The 24710-nt window shown below is 39.5% G+C and overlaps 1 protein-coding gene across 2 annotated transcripts in view; it reads left to right on the top strand.

Annotated features, from left to right (window-relative positions):
• LOC145536252 (uncharacterized) overlaps positions 1–24710 on the top strand; it is a 241829-nt gene that overhangs the window by 145080 nt on the left and 72039 nt on the right. The window contains exons 5-7 of one of the 2 annotated variants that reach the window (XR_014075723.1): positions 4020–4172; positions 5439–5523; positions 17165–18236. The gene's annotated coding sequence lies outside the window, so the exon portion shown is untranslated. Of the gene's footprint in view, positions 1–4019; positions 4173–5438; positions 5524–17164; positions 18237–24710 lie in introns of those variants that run through there. The other variant, XR_014075721.1, reaches the window with a different exon arrangement.

Here is a 24710-nt window from a genome sequence, read left to right as displayed (position 1 = left end):
TATCTCCAGGGATTGATTCTGATAGATATAAGCCATATAACAAAATCAGAGGTGTGCCTATGCCTTAATTTAGTCTAATTAGGCTAAATGTAAGCATTGTTGCTTGGAACATTGACACCAAAGTGCTTTCTATATCCTACAATATCTGTAGCCCTAGTTGGGTCTGATAATCATGTAATAACCACTATGAAAAACATTGGTTAGATAAAATTAACCCTGCAAATCTGAGTGGAGAGGAGAGGATATTATGATACTGTTGAGCTGCTGGATCACCCAACCTTGAAGTCCATCTTAGGTGGGTGCTCTTGGTTCCCTACCCATACCCATTTGTCTTTAACACTTTAAATGCACACTGCCCTGACTTCTGTCAGTACTGAATTATTTGCCTGAGGACTTTCTCTTACTGCTGGAGCCCCTTTTGCTGTCTGTTTAGCAGGATGGAATGAATGCCCCTCAGGGACTCAACCAGTGATGGTATAAATACCCCTCCCCACTAGGCTGGATTTTTGGAAAGCATTTTCTGCCTCCTACTGGTTGTGGAAACATTTTGTCTACAAAAAGTTGTCAATATGCTTGAAGAAGTGGTGGTCGGTTGGCGAGAGGTCAGGTGAATATGGCTGATGAGGCAAAACTTTGTAGCCCAATTTGTTCAACTTTTGAAGTGTTGGTTGTATGACGTGCAGTTAGGTGTTATCTTGGAGAAGAATTGGGCCCATTCTGTTGACCAATGCTGGCTGCAGGCATTACAGTTTTTGGTGCATCTCATCCATTTGCTGAGCATACTTCTCAGATGTAATGGTTTCACCAGGATTAAGAAAGCTGTAGTGGATCAGACCACCAAACAGTGACCATGACCTTTTTTTTGGTGCAAGTTTGGCTTTGGGAAGTGCTTTGGAGCTTCTTCTCAGTCCATCCACTGAGCTGGTAATTGCCAGTTGTCATATGAATCCACTTTTCGTCACACATCACAATTTCATTGGTTCGTTGTTATTGTGTAGAATAAGACAAGACAACACTGCAAAACAATTTGATTTGCTGTCAGCTCATGAGGCACCCACTTAAGCTTTTTCACCTTTCCAAGTTGTTTCAAATGCCAAACGACCGTAGAATGGTCGATGTTGACTTCTTCAGCAACTTCACATGTAGTTGTAAGAGAATCAACTTTGATTATCCTCTCAGTTGGTCATTGTCAACTTCCAGTGGCTGGCTACTGTGCTCCTCATCTTCAAGGCTCTCATCTCCTTTGCAAAACTTCTTGAATCACCACTGCATTGTACATTCGTTAGCAGTTCCTGGGCCAAATGTGTTGTTGATGTTGTGAGTTGTCTCTGTTGCTTTTCGACCCATTTTGAACTTGTATAAGAAAACCACTAGAATTTGCTTTTTGTCTAACATCACTTCCCTAGTCTAAAATAAATATAAAATAAACAGCAAGTCTGTCATTAGCCAAAAAAACATGAAGCGAGAAATGTGCATTAAAATGATGTAAAACATAACCACATTTAAGAATGTGTTCCAATATCAAACAGCAAAGTTCAACAGTGCAAAACCATGGTTACTTTTGCACCAACCTAATAATATTTGGGGGCTAAAAGGTACATACATTTTGCATTTGGATAGATATTGTCCTCCAGAATGCTGCTACCAATTTGTAAGATATTTCTCTCTTTATAACATAATGCTTACTGTACTTACCCAGCTCTTTCTCTTTTCTTTACAAATTTGCCCAATGGTACTGAGCACTGAAGTGAATTGGAATAACCTGAAGCTTTTTAGGACATCATAACCTGTTCCAGGAACTGCCACCCAATCAGTTATGCTTTACATGTACCTGAGAATTTTCCATAGCAACCCAATAGAGAAACATTGTTTTCCCTTTTAATGGAGTTTCTTCTTTGTTTACTATCAGTGCAACACTGTGTGAATTATTTCCCCATTAATAGCTTAGGTTTTACAGTTAATCATTGATTCAACATTGCAGCTGTGTTGAATTGGACTATTGATTTCACATGGTGTGAGCAAGTTAACTTATACAGCATCATCTTAAATTCTCTTGCAGGCCATTATTTTCCACCTTGGACACAGAAATGTTATCATGAAGCATATTCATAGAAATATCTCCCCCAGGGAGATACTGGGTTTCATGGAGGTTTTTGTTTACTACTCTATTACTGATTATCTAAATATAATCTGATATAAACAAATTTTAATAAAATACATAATGTCTTTGAGCCAAAAGCAGCTAGGCCTCAACCTTTTTTGATAATAGAAGATTTAATCTGTTATGAGCATACACTAGTCCAGACCCGTGGGATTCCACTTAGAACACACCACGTTTAAAGTCTAACTCAGCTGACCCTCAGAGCTCTGGAAAGAGTGAACTAGTATCTTCCCTCCCTCATCTTTTCTGTCCCTTCAAAAAGTATTCCTTTCTCAAAGATAGCATTTGGCATACTTTGTATTGGAGATTTGCCCTGCTCATCCTCCTCCCCATGAAATCCCATTCACAATTTCAGTGAAGTTAAGGGTAGAGATTAAGGTTTTAGCACTTCTAATTTAAGAATACCGTGGAGAAAAAGAAACAAAAGATTTGTTTTATGGACCAGGATATGCTGTTTTGGTAAATGGTCTTTGTGCACTTGCAAAGAATGTGTATGTTTCAGTTTTTGAAGTGTTGCATGAATGTAAATTAGGCATTTGGTTGATAGTGGTGTTGAAGTCTTCTGTCTCCCTGTTTTCTATTTGTTCTTCCATTTATTGAGGAAAGGGGAAATCTCTTAAGTATAATTATATATTTGTCTATTTTTCCTTATACTTCTATCAGTTTTTAATTCATGTAATAATTCTGTTATTAGGTACATAAAAATTTAGAATTGTCATGTCCTCTTGACTTGAAATGACCCTCTTTATTCTTATTAATATTTATTTACTCTGAAATCTACTTTGTCTTATATTAAAATAGCAGCTCCTGTTTTATTTTAGATTTGAATAGCATATTATATCTTTTCTTATCCTTTCAGTTTTAACCTACTTGTGTCCTTATATTTAAAGTATATTTCTTAAAAGTAGAATATAGTTGGGTCTTGTTTTTTTTAATCCAATATGACAATTTCCATTTTAATTGGGTGTTTAAACCATATAGATGTCACATTTTAGTAGTGATTTATTGCTGTAAAATATTAGTACCACAAACATAGCAGCTTGAAACAAAACCCAATCAATTTTGTGAGGAGTCAATTTTGTGAACATACCTGAGCAGTGAATATTTTGGGGCTAAAAGGTGCACACATTTATTATCTGACTGTTTCTGTGGGTCAGGAATTCAGGTACAGCCTAGCTGAGTCCTCTGCTTCAAGGTATCACAAGGTTGCAATCAAAGCATCAGGCAGGGCTGGGGTCTCATCTGAGGCTCAACTGAGGAAGAATCTATTTCTAAGCTAATGTGTATTGGGGACTTCCCTTGTGACTCAGTTGGTAAAGAATCCGCCTGCAATGCAGGAGACCTGGGTTCGATCCCTGGGTTGGGAAGATCCCCTGGAGAAGGGAAAGGCTACCCACTCCAGTATCTGGCCTGGAGAATTCCATGGACTGTATAGTCCATGTGGTTGCAAAGAGTCAGACACAACTGAGCGACTTTCACTTTCAATGTAATTATTGGCTTGATTCAGTTCCTTGCATATTGTCACAATGAAGGCCACCTTCAATTCTTTGCCATGTGGACTTCTTCATGACAGCTTACTTCATCAAAGCTAGCAAGAGAAATAGTCAATAGAGAGAGTCTGCTTGCAAGATGGAAATTATTGTTTAATGTAGTAGTCATGTAGGTGACATCCTATATTCTATTTGTTTTGTGTTAGTTGCTCACTAGTGTCCGACTCTTTGCGACTGCATGAACTGTAGCCCACTAGGCTCCTCTGTCCATGGAATTCTCTAGGCAAGAATACCGGAGTGGGTTTCCATTCCCTTCTCCAGGCGATCTTCCTGACCCAGGGAACATACCTGGGTGTCTTGCATTGCAGGTGGATTCTTTACCTTCTGAGCCACCAGAGAAGTCCAATATATTCTGTTGGTTAGGATCAAGTCACAGAAAAGGATTACACAGAAGCATGAATACAAGGAGACGGATAATTGGGGACCATCTTAGAGTCTTTCCACCACATATGTGATTACAGGTATGGTTGGGTTTTTATCTACCATCTTTCTATTTATTTTCTATTTCTCCCATCTATTATTTGCTTCTTTTTCCTCTTTTCTCCCATCTTTTGGATTGATTAATTTTTATGATTCTATTTTATCTCCTTTGTGACTTTTAAAACTTTTTGTGTGTTATTATAATAGTAGCTTTACAGTTTATAATATATCTTTAACTTACCACAGTCTGCTTTCAAGTGATACTATACTGCTTTCTATATAGTATAAAGACCTTACTACCTATCCCATTTCTCCCCTCCTGACTCTTGTGCTTTTGTTTTCACATATTTTATTTCTATGTCTGAGCCACCAGGGAAGCCCTCTACCTATGTTATACATCCCCAGATACATTTTTATTATTTTGGCTTTAAGTGACTGATTATCTTTTAAGAGATGTACATAATGAGAAGATTTCTTTAAATTTACCCATATAGTTACCATTTCCAGTGCTCTTTGTTTGTATAAATCAAACTTTTCATCTATTATAACTTTCCTTCTTTAATATTTCTTATATACAGACCTGCTTATAATAAATTCTTTCATCTTTTATATGCCTGAAAAAAGTCCTTATTTTGCCTCCATTTTTAAAAGATATCTTTGCTGGGTCTAGAATTCTAGTTGACAGTTTTTTTATTTCAGTACCTTAGAGATATTACTCCACTGTCCTCTGGCTTGCATTGTTCATGACAAGAAATCTCCACATCATTATCTTTGTTCCCCTGTAGTTAATATGTATTTTTTCCTCTGGCTGCTTTTAATATTTTCTTGTTATCACTGGATTTTTAAAAATTGATTATGATGTAACTTACTGTGGTTTTGTTCATGTTTCTTATACTTGTGGTTTGTTCATCTCCTTGAACCTGTGGGTCTATAGTCTTCAGCAATTTGAAAAATTTTGTCCATTATTTCTTCAAATATGTTTTCTGTCCTCTCCATTCCTCTTTCTCTGGAGATGACAATTACATATATATTTGTCCATCTGAAGTTATTTCACAGACCACTGATGCTCTGTTCTTAGGTATTTCATTTTGGATTGTTCCTATTGCTGAATATTCAAGTATACCAATATTTTCGTTGCAGTATCGAACCTGCCACGAATTCCATTGAGTATAATTTTAATTTTTAGGGGTTTAAACCAGATCTTTTTCAAATCTTTCTTGTCTCTATTTAACATGTTCAATTTTTCTTCTGTATTTTGAACATACATAGTTATAAACAACTTTTTTTTTTTTTTCTGTATGGCACAGCTTGTAGGACTTGAGTTCCTCAACCAAGGGTTGAACACAGACCTTCGGCAGTGAGAGCACAGAGTCCTAACCATTGGACCACCAGGTAATTCCTTTAAATAAATTTTTAATTGTTGCGTTTGTGACATTTCTGGGCCAGTTTTAATTGATTGTTTTTTTCTAATTTGGGGTCATTTTTCTGCTTCTTTGCACACCTGGTAATTTTTTACCAGAAGTCAAACATTGTGAATTTTACCTTGTAGGGTGCTGTATATTTCTGGATTAGTGTAAATATTATTAAGCTTTCTTCTGGGATGCAGTTAAGTTACTTAAAATCAGTTTGATGCTTTTGAGTCTTGCTTTTAATTTTCATTAGGTGAGATCAGAGTGCTCTGTAGTCTGGTGCTATTTTTCCTTCACAGCTGAGGTAAAACCCTTTTTAGTAATCTACCCAGTGTCCTATGAACTATGTTTTCCAACAAGCCTGAGAAATGGCTGCTGTTTTTGGCCCTGTGTGATCTCCAGGGATTTCTCCCTTTAAACTTCTCTGGTGTCCTTTTCCTCATGTGCATGTGCTGACTCATATGTTGAATATTCAAGGGGCACCCTCTGCAGATTTCCCAAGTTCTCTTCCTATGTAGCCTTCTCATCTTTGGTATTCTGGCCTGATCACTTTTACTGCCTTGGCCTCCCAGCTCTGTGTTCTCAACTCAGGAGTCTGCCAGGACTGTCCTGGGTTCCTTTCACTATGCAGTAAGCTGGGGAAATCATGGGGTTTGTCTCATTTATTTAAGATCATTGTCTTTTGTTGCCTGATGACATCATGAAAACCATTTTTCATACCTTTTGTCCATTTTTTCTTTTGGCAAGAAAGCAAATCTGGTGCCTGTTATTCTATCTTAGCTGAGAATGAACATAATCTCTATATCTTCTTTCATTTCTAATTTTCAACATGCAGTCAGTGTTCAGTTAGTGTTGAGCTGAGTTTAATATATTGCTTATATTCATGAGAGAAGCATGTAGGTCTCTCTTAGGTTGGATTCTTCAGGAGTACACCCTGAGGGGCCTCCCTGGTGGCTCAGTGGTAGAGTCCGCCTGCCAGTGTGGGAGACACGAGTTCTATCCCTGGTCTGGGAAGATCCTACATGCCACGGAGTAGCTAGACCCCTGCTCCACAACTACTGAGCCTGTGCTCTAGAGCCCGGGAGCCACAACTACTAAGCCCATGTGCCACAGTTACAGAAGCCCATGTGCCTTAGAGCCTGTGCTTCGCAACAAGAAAAGCCACTGAAATGAGAAGCCCATGCACCACCACTAGAGAGTAGCCCCTGCTCTCCGCAGCTAGAGAAAAGTCCACACAGCAACAAAGACCCAACACGGCTTAAAATAAATAAAATAATAAGAAGAAACCTTTAAAAAAAAAAAGAAGACGAAGTAGATCTGAGATTTCAATTCTTTTGCAAATACCCTATCGAGGAAATGTTCTCAGGAAAAGAGGATTGGGAGGGAAGGGACTGGACAAAGGAAGGAATCAAGCAAGGATGTGATTTTAGCTGAAGACTATTTCAACCTGATCATTTGAGGAGTTCTAGAGTACATATTGTTCTGCAAAGTTGTTTCCTCTTTTAGGCACATGTGGGGATGGGGGGCTTTTGTGCATCTTTGTCTCGAAGTCAGTAGAAATAAGCTCCCTTACCTGCTCAGCGACACAGCTTCCAAGCAGACAATGACAGTTTTTTAGAGAAGGAGGCAGCTGCAAGCCATTAACAGTCAACACAGCATCTGGGGATGGATGTCTGGACTGAGTAAAGTGACCTGGGCACAACAACAACAATATCCCCTATGTTGTTTGAGTCTTTATCCCCCAAATGCCTTGTACTCAGCAGGCATTCTATATGTTAATGCCTTTAAAGTATAGAGCTACAGCAATATCACATCTCCAAGGAATAAATTATTTCATATGGGTAATTTTCTAGGTATTGAAGATTGTACTTTGAAAAACTTTTTTATGAGACTGTTTCTAAAATGCATCATATATTTTCCTTACATCACACAGACAGTGAAATCAGAATGGTCTTTCCATGATAACTCAGGGTAGTAATTTAGGAACCTCAAATGCTTTGCTGGAGTGAAAATCAGCAGGAATTTTCTTTTCTAAATCTATGGATGAATATTGGGAACCACAGTATAAGGCAGCATGCTGGGCTGTCAGGTATCAGCTATCGTTACTCTTAGTACACTGGGCTCTTGAAATTTTGCTCAACTTCAAATCTCTGAGGTGTGAGAAGCCCGATGATCAAAGATATCAGGTTTGTGAGAAAATAAGCAGCAAGTTATGTCCCGGGGGCCTCTCCTAGAGTGGATTACAAGGTTTTAGTGCTTTGGCAATCGACAGATGATGTACCAGGTGCTAAAACATGCTGGTGCTTGGTTCTCATTTGCGACTGTGTTCTGCATCCTGGGATGCTCTAAACTTTAGCATCTATGGGAATACTGTATTCAGAGTCTATCATTATTAAGTTGATGGTTGATTTTTCAGACGAGAGAAAGAGAGGATTTGACAAATTTCCTGCTTATGGGCGTCAAGGAGTTGAAGAAAAGATGATTTTTTTTTTTTTTTTTTTACCAATTTTCTGACTTAGAACCTTTCAGAAGTCATTTGTTGTTTCTACAGTCTGAGATAGGGAAAGTTTTAAAGTAGTGAAGAATTAGAATAGATTGTAAGAAAATGAGATTAAGTTTGCATTTCAGTATTTTATAACTGGAAATTTGTACCTTTTGATCCTCTTCATCCATTTTGTCCACCCCGTTCACTAGCCTCTGGCAACCACCAATCTGTTCTTTGTATCTATGAGCTCAGGGTTTTTTTCCCTCCCCCCACCCTGATTCCTCATTAAGTGAGATCATATGGTATTTATCTTTCTTTGTCTGACTTATTTCACTTAGCATCATGTCCTTAAGGTCCATCCATGTTGTTCTAAATGGCAAAATATCCTTCTTTTTATGACTGAATAATATTCCATTGTGTTTATATACACACCATATTTTCTTTATCCATTCATCATCAGTGGACTTCTAGATTGTTTCCATGTCTTGGCTATTGTAAAGAATGCTGTAGTGAACATGGAGTAGCATATATCTTTTTTGTTGTTTGTTTGCTTTGGATGAAAACCCAGAAGTGGAATTCCTAGAGCATATGGTAGTTCAATTTTTTAATTTTTTAAGGAACTTCCATACTGTCCCACCAGCAGTGCATAATGGTTCTCTTTTCTCCTTATCCTCACCAGCAATTGTTATGTCTTGTCTTTTTGATAATTGCCGGCTTAATAGATGTGAGGTGATATCTCATTGTGGTTTTGATTTGCATTTGCCTGATAATTAGCAGTGTTGACCAACTTTTCATGCATCTGTTGGCCATCTGTATATCTTCTTTGGAAAAATGTCTATTTAGATCCCCTGCCCATTTTAAAATCAGATTGTTAGTTTTATTGCTTTTAAGATGTATGAGTTTTTATATATTTTAGGTATTAACCCCTTATCATATATATGGTTTGCAAATGTTTTCTCCCATTCTGTAGGTTGCCTTTTCATTTTTTTGATGGTTTTCTTTATTATGCAGAAGCTTTTCAGTTTGATGTAGTCCCACTTGTTTATTTTTACTTTTGTTGCTCAAGGCGACCTTCTTGGAAAAAGAAAACAAATTAGACTCAGATGAACTTAGAGTCATTAAACTGCTACAGTGTTTCTGTTCTTCTGTCAGGGGAGAGAGTATCAGCAAATCCAAACTCTTTATTTACTTGTTTTTAACCAAAGGGAAACTGAGGCTCATAAATAAGTAGAAAGCAACTTTCCCAGATCATATAGAGAGCGGAGTTTGGATTAGAACCAGGTCTCATGACCCTTTGATCAGAGAGTTTTAAAAAATGATTTTAAATGTATATATTATTAATAGTAATATAAGGGTAATGCTACAAAATGAAATTATATTTGATAAGAAATGTGTTACCAATTAAGTATATTAATACTTAATGTATGAATCAGTAATTTAATACCTAGTGTGTTCTGGGCACAGAACTGGCAACTTACAGTATGATCTCACTTAACCCCTACCCCAATCATGTGCCTTATAATCCCCATTTTACCAGAAAACAATAAAAGAGCAGAGAGATTATGTAATTTATGTGAGTTCACACAGCTAGCGGGTAGCAGAAACAGGGAAGCAGAAGACTGTTCTGTTTTGAAAGCCACCTCTTCTCCACTTGATTTTATAAACATGACGTTAGCAGGCTGGGATTGCACCCCAGTGGGGCACATTTATTTATTTCAAAAATGCCTTGGAAAATAAAAGAACCGAGCACAAACATGAGATTTTTCTCTTAAACTATAGTGCTTCTTTCTGAGGTGTTCTCCCCCATTTTCTCACAGAGATCTGCAGAGGGAAACAGCCTGCCATTCACAGCAGTGAGCTTTGTGCCTTTGCAGTGCTCCCTGGAGAAGGCAATGGCACCCCACTCCAGTACTCTTGCCTGGAAAATCCCATGGACGGAGGAGCCTGGTAGGCTATAGTCCATGGGGTCGCTAAGAGTCGGACACGACTGAGCTACTTCACTTTCACTTTTCCCTTTCATGCACTGGAGAAGGAAATGGCAACCCACTCCAGTGTTCTTGCCTGGAGAATCCCAGGGACGGTGGAGCCTGGTGGGCTGCCGTCTATGGGGTCGCACAGAGTCGGACACGACTGAAGCGACTTAGCAGCTTGAGCTTGCAGATTTCCTACTGTGTCACATTACATTGGTCCTGCTGGGAAAATTTACTGATCAAGTTTGATTTCTCCTCTGATAACCCACCATTTATCAATTTGGTTACTGTGTGTCTTTTTCGTTTATGTGGTCTACTAGAGGGAAGTTTCGCACAGCTTCTGTTTACCTTTTAGGAAAGCAGATTTTCTTTTTTGTTAGATTTTGCCCACAGGTATATTCTTGTATGTGTGTATGTGCTTGTGTGTTTAATATCCTAGCATATAACAGAAATTCTTTTCTGAAGCAAAAGTAATTCTTCTTGAATACATTGTAACCTTAAACTCTCATAGCTATATGAACACATTCTTAAAGTTGAAAAATACATCTCCTTGAGCTAACTGATTAATTTTTAATTTAGGATGTTTTCTTAAAAGATAAAATATTCTGCATTTTTTGGTGAAGTAGTAGTTTCCAAGTTGCATTGCCAATTCAAGTTTAGCAATAGTTCCAGGACGCTGTAATGAACTGTTGAAAAGGCTTGGAAGTGAGTGTTCCTATTAAGGGCACGGGGCTGTAAAAGCTATAATTGAAGAATGTTTCACAGAAACTACATGTCTGGGTGTGAAATGCTGACTAGACTGCTCATGTGATGCTGTATTAGATAAACACAGGTGCCCATGTATTTGGGAAGGTGAATGCAGCTACATTCATCTTTAACATGAGAACAGTCCTTTACCTGTCAAGCTTGTCTTGGTACGCTCAACATGCAGCCAAAGTAGGACTAGTCAGTGAGTGCTGGAGGTGGAGGATGGGATGTGGCTGCTGACCAGTCATATCTAAGATGACCTCAAGAGTGGTGTGATAGCGGGAGACCAAGGCAGATGTTCTTGTTATTCAAAGACTGTTCTGGCTATCAGTAGCTGGATATCAAAACACCCCACAAAAGGGCTTATTTGCTTACCAGTGTTGACTGGGTTTAGGTAAACAGCTTCTCTTGGGATCCAATGGTTTCAGTCATAGTAGCTGATGTTGGGGCCATCTCAGAGGCTCTTTCGCTCTTAGGTCTAGTACCTATGCTGGGGAAGTCCAAAGAGCTTGGGGCTGGAACAGGTGGGGATCTCCGGCATCTCCACCTTTGTATAGCCTCTCCTTATGGTCTCTCCAAAATGACACCTACAGGCAGCCAGATTTGTTAGATGGTGGTTGAAGGTCCTCCAAGAAGCTGTCCCAAGAGATAATGTAGAAAAGCTGCCAGATACATAGTAGAGAACCTAAATAGTAAATATTACATTCATACAAAGGGATTTTGAGTTTAGAATTCCAAGCAAGCAGATTGCATGTAAAACACATCAATCTTTTTATAGTAGAGTATATATAAAACTGGCCTGTGGTATTGGAGGCTGTGGTGTGTGTAGAGGTATGCTTGTGTGTGTGTGTGTGTGTGTGTGTGTGTTGGGGCATGTAAACAATATTATGATTCCCAGTGTGTGTGTGTATGTGTGTATGTTGGGGCATGTAAACAATATTATGATTCCCAGAATCTCCCAGAGGTTCCCCATGCTCCTTTTGGCTAGAGAGAGAAGAGAGAGGAACTCACAAGATCCTGTCCCTCTCACCTCTAGCTTCTTTGTAATCTCAGGTTTTTGTGTGGCCCTGTATCACCATCAGTCCTTCCTCAGGGAACATGTCTGACTACCAAGTTGCATGGCCTTAATCGGGCATATCATAGATGAGGCTATGCATTTTACTTTGTTCTAAATAAGCTTAAGTAACTCAGCCTTTAAAGCTTATAAACTTTGTTGTTGTTCACTCGCTAAGTCATGTCTGACTCTTTGTGACCCCATGGACTGCAGCACGCCAGGCTTCCCTGTACTTCACTATCTCCTGGAATTTGCTCAAACTTATGTTCATTGTATCAGTGATGCCATCCAACAATCTCATCCTCTGTTGGCTCCTTCTCCTCCTGCCCTCAATCTTTCCTAGCATCAGGGTTTTTTCCAATGAGTCAGCTCTTTGCATTAGGTGGCCAAAGTATTGGAGCTTCAACTTCAGTATCAGTCCTTCCACTGAATATTCAGGGCTGATTTCCTTTAGGATTGACTGGTTTGATCTCCTTGCTGTCCAAGGGACTCTCAAGAGTCTTCTCTGGCACCACAATTCAGAAGTATCAATTCTTTGGTGCTCAGCCTTCTTTATGGTCCAAGTCTCACATGAGTACATTACTACTACAAAAACCATAGCTTTGACTATACAGATCTTTGTCAGCAAAGTGACTCTCTGCTTTTTAGCTTTCCTTCCAGGGAGCAACTGTCTTTTAATTTCCTGGCTGCAGTCACCGTCCACAGGGATTTTGGAGCCCAAGAAAATAAAATCTGTCACTGTTTCCACTTTTTCCTCATCTATTTGCCTTGAAGTGATGGGACCAGATGCCATGATCTTAGTTTTTTGAATGTTGAGTTTTAAGCCAGCTTTTTCACTCTCTTTCACCTTTGTCAAGAGGCTCTTAAATTCCTCTTCACTTTCTGCCATGAGAGTGGTATCATCTGCATTCTGAGATTGTTGATATTCTCCTGGCAGTCTTGAGTCCAGCTTGTGATTCATCCATCCTGGCATTTCTCATGATATACTCTGCTTATAAGTTAAATAAGCAGGGTGACAGTATACATCCTTGACAAACTCACTTCTCAATTTTGAATCAGTCCGTTGTTCCATGTCCACTTCTAGCTATTGCTTCTTGACCTGCATACAGATTTCTCAGGAGATAGGTAAGGTTATCTGGTATTCCCATCTCTTGAAGAATTTTCCACAGTTTGTTGTGATCCACACAGTCAAAGGCTTTAGCGTAGTCAATGAAGCAGAAGTAGATGTTTTTTCTGGAATTCCCTTGCTTTCTCTAGGATACACTGGATGTTGGCAGTTTGATCTCTGGTTCCCCTGCCTTATATAAACCCAGCTTGTACATCTGGAAGTTCTAAGTTCACATACTACTGAAGCCTAGCTTGAAGGATTTTGAGCATTACCTTACTAGCATGTGAAATGAGCACAATTGTACAGTAGTTTGAATATTCGTTAGCATAGTCCTTCTTTGTGATTGATAAAAAACTGATCTTTTCCAGTCCTGTGGCCACTGCAGAGTGTTCCAAATTTGATGACATATTGAGTGCAACACTTTAACAGCATCATCTTTTAGGATTTGAAATAGCTCAGCTGGAATTCCATCACCTCCACTACCTTTGTTTGTTGTCATGCCTCCTAAGACCCACTTGACTTCACACTCCAGGATGTCTGGCTCTAGGTGAGTGATCACATCATCATGGTTATCTAGGTCATTAAAACCTTTTTTTAATAATTCTTCTGTGTATTCTTGCTACCTCTTCTGAATCTCTTCTGCTTCTGTTAGGTCCTTGCCATTTCTGTCCTTCATTGTGCCCATCTTTGTATGAAATGTTCCCTTGGTATCTCCAATTTTCTTGAAGAGATCTCCAGTCTTTCCCATTCTATTTTTCCCTCTGTTTCTTTGTATCGGTCACATAAGAAGGCTTTCTTATCTTTCCTTGCTATTCTCTTGAACTCTACATTCACTTGGGTATATATTTCTCTTTCTCCTTTGCCTTTCACTTCTCTTCTTTTCTCAGCTATTTGTAAGGCCTCCTCAGACAACCACTTTGCCTTCCTACATTTCTTTTTCTTTGGGATGGTTTTGGTTACCACCTCCTGTACAATGTTACAAACCTCCGTCCATAGTTATTCAGGCACTCTGTCTACCAGGTCTAATCCCTTGAATCTATTCATCACCTCTACTGTATAATCATAAGAGATTTGATTTAGGTCATAGCTGAATGGCCTAATGGTTTTCCCTACTTTCTTCAGTTTAAGCCTGAATTTTGCAATAAGGAGCTCATGATTGGAGACACAGTCAGCTCCCGGGCTTGTTTTTGCTGACTGTATAGAGCTTCTCCATCTCTGGCTGCAAAGAGTATTAATCAATCTGACTTCGGTATTGAGTATCTGGTGACGTCCGTGTGTAGAGTCATCTCTTGTGTTGTTGGAAGAAGGTGTTTGCTATGACCAGCATGTTCTCTTAACAAAGCTCTGTTAGCCTTGCCCTGCTTCATTTTGTACTCCAAGGCCAAACTTGCTTGTTATTTCAGGTATCTCTTGACTTCCTACTTTTGCATTCCAATCCCCTATGATGAAAAGGACATCTTTTTTAGTGTTAGTTCTAGAAGGTCTGTAGGTCTTTATAGAACCATTCAACTTCAGCTTCTTCAGCGTTAGTGGTTGGGACATAGACTTGGATTACTGTGGTATTGAATGGTTTGCCTTGGAAATGAACAGAGATCATTCTGTCATTTTTGAGATTGCACCCAAGTACTGCATTTCAGACTCTTATTGACTATGAGGGCTACTCCATTTCTTCTAAGGAATTCTTGCCCACAGTAGTAGATATAATGGCCATTTCAATTAAATTTGCCCATTCCCATCCATTTCACTGATTCCTAAAATGTTGATGTTCACTCTTGCCATCTCCTGCTTAACCACATCCAATTTACCTTGATTCACGGACCTAACACATTAGGTTCCTATGCAATATTGTTCTTTACAGCATCAGACTTTAGTTTCACCAGCAGATACAACCGCAACTGAGTGTCATTTCCGCTTTGGTCCCACTCTCTTTCTGGAGCTATTTCTCCACTCTTCTCCAGTAGCATATTGGGCACCTACCAACCTGGGGGCTCATCTTCTAGTGTCATATCTTTTTGCTTTTTCATACTGTTCATGGGGCTCCTGATACAAGAATACTGGAGTGGTGTGCCATTCCTTTCTCTAGTGGATCAGGTTTTGTTATAGCTTCACTCAGTTATGCAAGCCCTTTCGCCAGGACAAGGCTGTGATCCATGTGATCATTTTGGTTATCTTTCTGTGATTGTGGTTTTTGTTCTGGAGGCTGTGGAACTGTAGTTCTTGTTTCTTCTGTCTGCCCTCTGATGGATGAGAATAAGAGACTTGTGCAAACTTCCTGATGGGAGGGACTGGCTGTGGGGAAAACTGTGTTTTGCTCTGGTGGGCAGAGTGATGCTCAGTAAATGTTTAATCCAATTGTCTGCTCATGGCTGGGGCTGTGCTCCCTCTGTTAGTTGTTTGTCCTGAGTCAACCCATTCCTGGAGTCTACAGGCTGTATGCTAGGGCTATTGGTGACCTCCAAGAGATCTTAAGCCAATAGTCACCTCCCAGGACTGTTGGTGCCAGTGTCCCTGTCCCCATGGCAGGCCACTGTTGACCCACACCATCACAGGAAACCCTCAAACATTCACAGGCAGGTCTCCTGTGGGGTCACTGCTCCTTTCTCCTAGGTACTGGTTAGCACAAGGTTTTGTTTGTGCCGTCCAAGAGTCTCTGTTTCCCCAGATCTGTGGAAGTTCTGTAATCAAATCCCGTTGGCTTTCAAAGTCAGATTCCGTAGGGATTCCCAGTCCCTTTGCCAGATTCAGGTTGGGAAGTCTGATGTATACCAAGATGGTGGATTTGGAGGACATGTGCTAATCTCCTGCGAGAACACCAAAATCACAACTAGCTGTTGAATAGCCATTGTAAAGAAGCTCTGGAACCCACCAAAAAAAGATACCTTTGTCCAAGAACAAAGGAGAAACCTCAAAAAAGACAGTAGGAGGGGCGCAATCACATTAAAATTAAATCCCATACCCACCAAGTGGGCCACCCGCAAACTGGAGAACAATAACACCAAAGAAGTTCTCACACTGTTACAAAGGTTCTAGGCCCCACATCAGACTTATAAACTTAGTTCATCTCAACCACAGGAAGATATCTTGCTTGTTACTAATTGGCTATGAAGTGTGATTACTGTAAAAGTAAAAAAAAACATGTTGAGAAACAGAAAACATTTTTCTGTTGAGAAAAAACATGTTGAAAAAGTAAACATTTTTTTACTTTTACTGTAAAAGTAGAAAAAAAAAAAAGACCCCTTGGTCTAAATGTATTTCATTTCAAGGCTGGGGGAGGGTTTTTTCCAGATGTATAAGAACAACACATTTTGCTAGGAAAGTTGAGCCTTGAGAGACCAGAATTTAAATATATTATGTATTTACTTGATTAATCCTTTTAATGTCTGATTAGAAATTAATTGTACAACCAGCTCTAGAAGCTGGTTTTATTTACACATCTTTAGTGTTAACTGGTGTTTGTTCAGTTTTAAAAGCACCTTCAGTGCTGTTCTTTGTGGTAATTACTAAATTAATTGAGAGAAGTAGGGGCCTAAGTGTTTAAGAAATGTAATTGTATGGCCATTAATTTGTGAGGTTCCTGATCATCTTCTCACTCAGGGAGTTTAATATACACTTCAGAATCATAAATAAAGGATCATAAATAAAGGAGAGATGACAAGTCCAGTTTTATGGACCAAGGTATTGGCTACAACCACTTAAGGAAATTACCCTAAGTCCAGTTTCTAATTGCTTTGATCCAGTTGTGTGAATTATTCCCATTTGGTTTTGTTTTTCCATAATAATAATGGGTCACACATTTCTTGTAAAGAATGGTTGACTTATTAAGAGTATGTTTAGTACTATTTCACCAAGGGCAATGTTCTGGGAAATTTATTTAGATAATTCCCTTAGTTTATTCCATCTTCTTGGTCTGATGTCTTCTTCCCATTTCTCTTTACCTGTATGATGCTTGTATATATTTGAAGACTCTGCCTAAGCCCAGAAGGACATCTCCACTCCTCAGATTGGTTGAGTTGCCTTGTTCCAGGGAGCATAGGCCTGAAATGCACACATTCTTTTATGTTTTCTATCACTTGAAATAAAAGCAAGTAATTATCTGTTTAGATGTCTTTTGCCCACTAGATACTAGTTTTCTGAGGACAGGAACATTCTTATTTAACAGTATAACCCCCACACTGAAAGAAAATTATACATGCTAGGTGTTTTGTAACCTAATCTTGGAAATGAATCTCATCATTTTTACTATATTTTATTGGTTACTAGGTCCAACCTACACTCGAGGGGATTGCACAAGAGTATGAATGCCAGGAAGCAGTAATCATTGGGAGCTGTATCAGAAGCTGCCTACCACAAATGATAAAAAGATAAGAAAGTTACTAAATGTGTAATGTGATATCATGAAGTGAAAAAATAATACGTACTAGTGTGATTGAACTATGAACAGAATGGACATATAGGAAGGACAGGAAAGTTTAAGCCCAAATTCTTTCATGCGTAATTCTTTAATCCATAAGCATTCATTTGACTGTTTGGTGCCAAGCATCACAGTATACTCACAGCACCCCAGAAAGGAAAAACTGCATTAATGACTGAGGGGCTTTAAAGATTAGTGAAATGAAGGAAAAAAACAAATGTAAAATTTCATGATACAAGTAATTTTAATAGTGTTTTCGGAGTGTAGAGGTAAAGTGGGTGTCAGGACAATTGACTGAGAGTTGCTGAAAGTTGTTCAGAAAAGTGAGTGATGAGTAAGAGTGTCCTAAGCAGAGAGGGGTGAGAGAAAAAAGAGCTTGTGTAAAGGAAGAAATGTTGTTTATTTAGGATTTCCGAAATCAGGAATTTGAAAAATTGTTAAGTGGTTGGAAGAGAAGTTATTTTAATTATCCCCTCAATCTCAGTGCCAAGAGAAGCCGAGGAGGTTCAATTCCCAGAGTGAGTAGAGATGACCGAGAAAAGATAATTTATAGAAGTTGCCCTTGTCTCCTTAGAAATTAGTTGAGCTGGATTTATCTGAAGTCATGACTAGTTCTTGATGAAACTTTGAAACGTGCACGTTTTGTCCTTAGGAACATAATTGGAGCATCTCTTCTCCTTTGTGGTATTTCTCAAACCCCAGGAACATGGTCAGTTCTGGGTGGCTTCTAGCCACCTCAAGCTCCATCAAGCAGACCTTGATGTGCAGTGTCCCCACCCTGTTCTCCTGGAGTTATTTTCTTCCTCTCACCTGTCAGAGCCTACTGAACATGTTTCCCCTCCAGAGGGGAATGTAGGAAGAGATTTGAGGTCAGCATCCAGACTGGAAGAGAATACCTAAGCCTATACCTCCCAATTTTAAGGCCACAGTCTAAAGTAGCAGCAGAAAAATAAATAAATAAATAAAGCAGCGTGGAAATTATCCATTATAAGGGGAGAGAGAGATGTGCTTGACTCTAGATTATAACTGCATAATTTTGCTTTTAATTGTCTTCTTTCTTGGTTTTGCTGTCTCTTCGATTACATTTTCATAAATGTACCTCCTTTCTTATGACAGGAGCATGTATTTATTTCCGAATTGAATTGTTTTATGCATCATTCAATTTTCACACTCTTCAAGGAAAGACTATGGGGTGCCATTATCTAATGATCAATGAGTTCCCTACTCTGCCAAGTCATTGTCTATTTAGATTTTGGGTTTTTTTTAATGTTATATTGTATTTTGAAAAATCTGTATGCTAGGGAGAAACTGTAGTTCAGAGAGGGTGACAGAGCTGATGTACGAATGCCAAACCTATGTTCTTTGTACCAAACCAAGCAAAAGATCTAGTAGATGAAACTATTGTCTGGAATCTTGGAGAAATCTACAATGTCAGGAAAGCTTCTTGGCAGTGAGACCTGGAAAAATAGTCTTTCTCTTTTCCAATAAGGAGGGAGATTGTTCAAACTATAGGTTGATTAGCTTGCTGTCAGTCCTTGGAATGAGTAGATGAGGAAGGTGAGCTAGGAAAACTGATAAAAGAGAGTGATATTGACTTTCGGATCCTATACACTCCCATGGCAATCAGTGTAGCTTTTTCAATTTGCCTTTTTATGACATAAAATTTGAGATCCCCTTGCCTACTCAAGGATCATAAAGACCCTCTACCATATTGACCACAAGGCAGTTCTCCAAAGGCATCTTACTTTCTTTTTGAATATCAAAGAAAGCCTTTAATTTCAATGGTTTTAGAAACTAGGATAGGTCATCCCCAGCTTTTGATTGGTAAAGAAATATTCTTTCTTGTTTTTGGCAACGCAGTTTTTCTCAGTGATATAATTTGGTTTTAAAATTCTGAGCCACAACAGCTGCATATGAAATTACACTATAATTATGTGCTTATATATCTGTCTCTCCTACTAAATTGGGAACTCCCTGAAGGTTAGAGTCCTGTGTCCTTCATCTGTGTATTGAAATGCATGTAACAGTGCTTGGCACTTAGCAAATTGTAACAAATGCTTGTCCACATGAAATCATTTGTTTGTCAGATTGTTCAAGCTCCCTGAAACTTACCTTCCTTGTCTTTATTAGGATAACAGTACAAAAAGCACCCAGCAAATTGTCAGATACATAGTGGATACTCAATAAATAATGTAACATTGCTTCCCCCTACTTAGAGGTGCAGTCCATCAAACCTGAAGAGGTTGATATTTAAAACAGGTAAATATCCTGGGAGCACATTCTCATCTGTTCTAAACTCAGCTTCAAGTTTACCAGCCTATACATCCCTCTCCTTGGCAGGAGAGCAGAAGGAAAAGGCTTCCCAGGCCCCGTGGTTTCTCTGTCTGACATGAACATGATTTGTGTACAGACTGCGAGCCTTGTTCCTCTTGCTGGCTGAGCACAGCTATAAATAACCCCTAACCTTCCAGACACAATTTGTTCCGGTCCAGGCCCCTTTTTTATTCATCCTTGGTTAAACATCCTGCCTTTTAATTTTTGTATGTGACCTTTTGTGTATCTGTTATTCAAATGACTTTATCATTTATTTTCCACTTTGATCAAGAGAGCTCAGAAATGCTTAATGCCTACAAAATGGAAACATGATAAAGTATCACATCACTAATATAGTCGATTTAGTACACGTGATTTGAAATCTTATCAGTACACTAAAGAACTTCATTTTGGCCCTAATTTTTTAAAAGGCCACTTCAGCCCAGTCGCTCAGTCGTGTCTGACTCTGTGATCCCATGGACTGCAGCACGCCAGGCTTCCCTGTCCATTAGCAACTCCTGGAGCTTGCTCAAACTCATGACCATCGAGTCAGTGATGCCATCCAACCATCTTATCCTCTATCGTCTCCTTCTCCTACCTTCAATCTTTCCCAGCATCAGGGTCTTTTCCAATGAGTCACTTCTTCCCATCAGGTGGCCAAAGTATTGGGAGTTTCAGCTTCAGCATCAGTCCTTCCAACGAGCATTGAGGACTGATTTCCTGTAGGATGGACTGATTGGACCTCCTTGCGGTCCAAGGGACTCTCAAGAGTCTTCTCCAACACCACAGTTCAAAAGCATCAATTCTTTGGTGCTCAGCTTTCTTTATGGCCCAACTCTCACATCCATACATGACCACTGGAAAAACCATAGCTTTGACTAGATGGAGCTTTGTTGGCAAAGTAATGTCTCTGCTTTTTAGTATGCTGTCTAGGTTGGTCATAGCTTTTCTTCCAAGGAGCAAGTGCAGTCACCATTTGCAGTGATTTTGGAGCCAAAGAAAATTAAGTCTGTCACTATTTCCGTTGTTTCCCCATCTATTTGCCATGGAGTGATGGGACCAGATGCCATGATCTTATTTTTTTGAATGTTGAGTTTTAAGCCAACTTTTTCATTCTCCTCTTTCACTTTCATCAAGAGGCTCTTTAGTTCTTCGCTTTCTGCCATAAGGGTGGTGTCATCTATGTATCCGAACTTACTAAATAAAGGGTCTGGGAAACGTTTTTTTTTTTTTCTTTAAATGATTCTGCTTACCAGGATGCTGAATGCCTAGATCTTGAACTTGACTAAAAAAGCTGAGGTCTCTAGTTCCTTATCTACAGATTTGAAAATCCCCAAGCTCTGACAAGCTAAAGTTTCTTGTGATTTGGTAATAAAATTTGAGCTGAACTAAAGAGAGGTAAAAAATCTGCCTGCAATGCGGGAAACCTGGGTTCAATCCCTGGATTGGGAACATCTCCTGGAGAAGGGAAAGGCTACCCATTCCAGTATTCTGGCCTAGAGAATTCCATGGACTGTATAGTCCATGGGGTCGCAAGCAGTCGGACACGACTGAGCAACTTTCACTGATTCACTGAAAGAGAGGTTGGGGCTTCCCAGGTGGCGCTAGTGGTAAAGAACCTGCCTGCTAATGCAGGTAGACCTAAGAGATTCGGGTTGGATCCCTGAGTCAGGAAGATCCCCTGGAGGAGAAAATGGCAACCCACTCCAGTATTCTTGCCTGGAGAATCCCATGGACAGAGGAGCCTTGTGGGCTTTGGTCCATGGGGTCACAGAGTTGTACATGACTGAAGTGACTTAGCACAGCAAAACACAGCAGAAAGAGAGGTTATTTATAATCTTTCTTTTGTGTGAATATTCATGTTTCATGGCAAAAATATCAATGTTTGCTCACTGTGCTGCCCCAGGCTCTATTGCACATGTAACTTAATAAATAGTTCATGTTCTCCATGACCTTTTTATAATCTGAAAAATCGGAACTTTGAAATGTATTTAGTCCCAAGAGTTTCTCTGGGTGAAGGGATCACAGGACTGTAATTACCAGCTTGATCCCTGGGATGTTGATATAGGTAAATAAATACTTGTGTGGATTTAACTTCCATCATCTTTGATGTTAATGGTTTCACAGAAGACTCAAAAATAGCTTCTGCCTACCAGAATATTTATGGATAAAACACTGTAATGTCAAAATAATATGGCAGCGAGAAAGTGGGTGTCAAGAACTTAGAGGAGTCTGAGATTTTTATCTTGCTTACAAGCTCACAAGTTAATCTGCTACAGTTTCATGTGTGCTGGCAGAAACATCCTTGGATCAGAGAAAAAAGGACTTTATTGTTCACAGACAGCAAGCAGCTGAGTTTCATGTTCACATCAGATCCCTCTTGCTTTCCAAGTCCCATGGGGCAATGGGAAGTGACCCAGGTGGTTACTGTGCAAGCAATTACGTTTGCATTGCAGCTGGGAACCCCTTAGCTTAGGGAACCTGAATCCTCTATGGTAGGCAGTAAGCAAACCTGCCTAACCTTACACTGGAGACATTCAGTTCACTTCAGTCACTCAGTCATGTACGACTCTTTGCAACCCCATGAACTGCAGCACACCAGGCCTCCCTGTCCATCAGCAACTCCCAGAGTTTACCCAAACTCATGTCCATTGAGTCGGTGATGCCATCCAACCATCTCATCCTCTGTCATCCCCTTCTCCTCCTGCCCTCAATCTTTCCTGGCATCAGGGTCTTTTCCAATGAGTCAGCTCTTCGCATCAGGTGGCCAAAGTATTGGAGTTTCAGCTTCAACATCAGTCCTTCCAATGAACACCCAGGATTGATCTCCTTTAGGATGGACTGGTTGGATCTCCTTGCAGTCCAAGGGACTCTCAAGAGTCTCTCCCAACACCACAGTTCAAAGCATCAATTCTTCGACGCTCAGCTTTCTTCACCATCCAACTCTCACATCCATACACGACTACTGGAAAAACCATAGCCTTGACTAGACGGACCTTTGTTGGCAAAGAAATGTCTCTGCTTTTTAATGTGCTGTCTAGGTTGGTCATAACTTTCCTTCCAAGGAATAAATGTCTTTTAATTTCATGGCTGCAATCACCATCTGCAGTGATTTTGGAGCCCAAAAAAATAAAGTCAGCCACTATTTACACTGTTTCCCCATCTATTTCCCATGAAGTGATGGGACCAGATGCCATGATCTTAGTTTTCTGAATGTTGAGCTTTAAGCCAACTTTTTCACTCTCCTCGCTCACTTTCATCAAGAGGCTCTTTAGTTCTTCTTCACTTTCTGCCATATCTGAGGTTATTGATATTTCTCCCTGCAATCTTGATTCCAACTTGTGCTTCATCCAGTCCAGCGTTTCTCATGATGTACTCTGCATATAAGTTAAGTAAGCAGGGTGACAATATACAGCCTTGACATACTCCTTTCCTGATTTGGAACCAGTCTGTTGTTCCATGTCCAGTTCTAACTGTTGCTTCCTGACCTGCATACAGGTTTCTCAAGAGGCAAGTCAGGTGGTCTGATATTCCCATCTCTTTCAGAATTTTCCACAGTTTATTGTGATCCACACAGTCAAAGGCTTCGGCATAGTCAATAAAGCAGAAATAGATGTTTTCCTGAAACTCTCTTGCTTTTTTGATGATCCAGCGGATGTTGGCAATTTGATCTCTGGTTCCTCTGCCTTTTCTAAAACCAGCTTGAACATCTGGAAGTTCACGGTTCACGTATTGCTGAAGCCTGGCTTGGAGAATTTTGAGCATTACTTTACTAGCATGTGAGATGAGTGTAATTGTGTGGTAGTTTGAGCTTTCTTTGGCATTGCCTTTCTTGGGGATTGGAATGAAAACTGATTTTTTCCAGTCCTCTGGCCACTTCTGAGTTTTCCAAATTTGCTGACATATTGAGTGTAGCACTTTCACAGCATCATCTTTTAGGATTTGAAATAGCTCAACTGGAATTCCGTCACCCCCACTAGCCTTGTTCGTAGTGATGCTTCCTAAGGCCCACTTGACTTCACATTCCAGAATGTCTGGCTCTAGGTGAGTGATCACACCATAGTGATTATCTGGGTCGTGAAGATCTTTTTCGTACAGTTCTTCTGTGTATTCTTGCCACCTCTTCTTAATATCTTCTCCTTCTGTTAGGTCCACATCATTTCTGTCCTTTATTGACCCTATCTTTGCATGAAATGTTCCCTTAGTATCTCTAATTTTCTTGAAGAGATCTCTAGTCTTTCCCATTCTAGACATTATCTTTGTTATATTGATCAGTTAACAAATCGGTCCTCTGCTCTGAAGAGAGACACTATCTTTATCATCCAGTACTGTTCACTATGTAAACATTCTTGAAAAGATAGTTTATAACAAGGCAGTCAATACCTCTGCTCACAAAGTATACAGATATACACAGGAGACCCATGGAGAATAGTCCTCCACTAGTAGTGGTGGGGTAGTCCTGGTGGGGAGATTAAATTAACTGAGTTGATAATTATTAAAACTGGGTGATGGCTATATTGAGGTACAGTCTACTTTTGTATTTTTTGAAAATTTGTCATAAGCAGCAAGATAAAAAAATATCAGCTACTATAAGAGTAGTTAACTCTGTTAACTCTTCACTGTCTTACAGCTCTATTTCCCTGAGCCGACGTCTGAAGTCTGTTTATTATATGTTCTTGGACACTAATTACATTATTGGTTTGCTAGAGTCATGACAGGTTGAATATGATTAACTCAAATCTCGACAGATGAAACCACCACCAACTGTGAAAGTTAGGACTATTGGGAAATGGTAGAAAATTATGTCTCAGGTTGTAATTTTCTGGGAGCACAACATACATATCACGTATGCATGCTTATAAACATCACAGTATACATTTAACATGGACATGTCACATATATATCAGTGAGGTGGAGGCAAAGGAGACTTCATTTATCTGCAAGGCCTTTTATTCACATGAATAGTGATCAGACTGTCAAAAAGCAAATCTTGAAAATAATGCCAAAGGAAGTCTTTTTAGCAAATAAATGTTTTAAAATATACATATATACTTTAATAAAATATAAGTGCATTCCTGTTCT

Source organism: Giraffa tippelskirchi, chromosome X (assembly GCF_054371585.1).
Source record: "Giraffa tippelskirchi isolate mGirTip1 chromosome X, T2T-mGirTip1v1.2.pri, whole genome shotgun sequence".
Taxonomy (NCBI): domain Eukaryota; kingdom Metazoa; phylum Chordata; class Mammalia; order Artiodactyla; family Giraffidae; genus Giraffa; species Giraffa tippelskirchi.
This window is presented reverse-complemented; position numbering and strand designations above follow the sequence as displayed.